The following is a 1,744-nucleotide window of genomic DNA, read 5'->3' on the forward strand; positions in this document are numbered from 1 at the left end:
CCTGTCCCCCCTGCCACTCCCCGAGTCAGTCACTGGATGCCACTCCCCACCCAAAACCGCCCAGTGCTCCTCTCCACCCTTGGAAAGAAACCCAGGGTCCACACTCTGGTCCGAAAGGCTCTGCTGGGCGTGGCCCTGCGGCTGCTGCAAGTTATGTTCCCTCCCCTCCCTCCTCGCCGTGGCCAGCCACGCCGAACCCCCTCCATCCTTCAGGCACCCCCCACCCTGCCCTGTTGGCCCGCCCTCCCCTGGGCTGGCACGCCTGTTCCTCTGACTCCCCAGGCCTCCTTTTGAATCCCCCTTGGAGCAGCCGCTCTGCCCACAGGGGACACCGGCGTCCCTCCAATGGCGGGGCTTCGCCACCCTCAGTTATGATGTCCTGCCTGCTGACCGCCAGCCCCACCGAACCCTAGGCCCCGTGCAGGCGGGGATCGCAGATGATCTCAGCAGACCCAGGGCCGGACGGCTCCCGGATGCTTACGGAAGGGGCGAAGGCACGATGCCGTCTGTGGTTACGCGTCACGGAAAGCCCGTATAGACTCTGGTGCCAGTTACGCAGGGATCTGAAGTGGGACTTTGAGACAGGGTATCTACCGCAGAACCTCCTTCCCCGAAAAACAGCAGATAAAGACACCACTTCGTAAGGTTGCCAGGATTAAGTAAGACTGGAGTCACGTGCTCCTTAGCCCCTAATTTTTTAAAGATATGGCTAAGCCAACAGTGTGCGTTGTTTAAAGCCTGTCTCAAGCCAACTCCACCACGATCGTGTTTTATCTCTACCCTAAGTCATGCCAAACAGCCCATTTTTTTAAAAAAAGATGTTAACTTTCTACCCTTCCCACGTATTCTGAGTTCTGAAAAGATTATAACAACACAGGCTGAAGCACACGTCTCTCCCGCTGCTGTTGGAAAATAGAAGGTAAATTGTAAATGTGCCCCGAGGGGAAGGGTAGCGGCACTGTCACCCGTGCAAGCAGGCTGGGGTCCAAGGAAGGATCGGAGGAGAAGGCGAATCTGAACAGAGAACGAAGAGGGCGGAAGTTAAGACCACAGAGCTCGGCCCTCAATCCCGTCTCGGCTTTTCAGCTTACCCTGGCCACGCTGCAGAAGGAAAAAACCCTTTTCTTAGTGATAATTACACCACTTACCCAAAAACGATGTAACACGGTGGGAAGAGCATAATTTATGGTAGTGAGAACGAACGTCTGTCAGGGGAGACACCGTGCAGAAAGGGGAAGAGATTGAAGTCCCCCAAACGCACTGGGGACGGAGGCGATGCCTTGAATAGGGACACCGGGCCTGGCACCACCGGGCCCAGGAACAAAAGGCAAGTCACACAGCAATTTGCCCCAGAAAAGGGCACAGAGGCCTAGAGAGAACATAGCCCTGCCGGAGAGACGTGGCACGGCTTTGTTTCTGGGCGCTGGGGCGTTCCTGAAGGATCGTTGTGATGCGAGGGGGCCTTGTGCACGGCAATCAAGAGCTATGTGGGGGAATCCCTCTCCGCGAGGGTCGGATCAGTGCTGCTGCCCGGTGTGTGCACTCAGGCTCGCTGGGGACAGCTGGCTCCTCGCCGTGACCGGCCGCCAAGCCCGAGCCCACGTTGCCTGAGCAGAGCCAGAGATCGTGGGAGCAGAGGGAACACTGGGGGTCCTTGCTTCTAACCCTTCAGACTGCAGGTGAAGACAGGGGGCTCAGGGCCAAAGTCTCAAAGCCCTGAACACCCTGGGCCAGGGCCCCCTTG

The sequence above is a fragment of the Panthera pardus genome, unplaced genomic scaffold (assembly GCF_024362965.1).
Source record: "Panthera pardus isolate Hobbes unplaced genomic scaffold, ASM2436296v1 HiC_scaffold_10, whole genome shotgun sequence".
NCBI classification, from domain to species: Eukaryota; Metazoa; Chordata; class Mammalia; order Carnivora; family Felidae; genus Panthera; species Panthera pardus.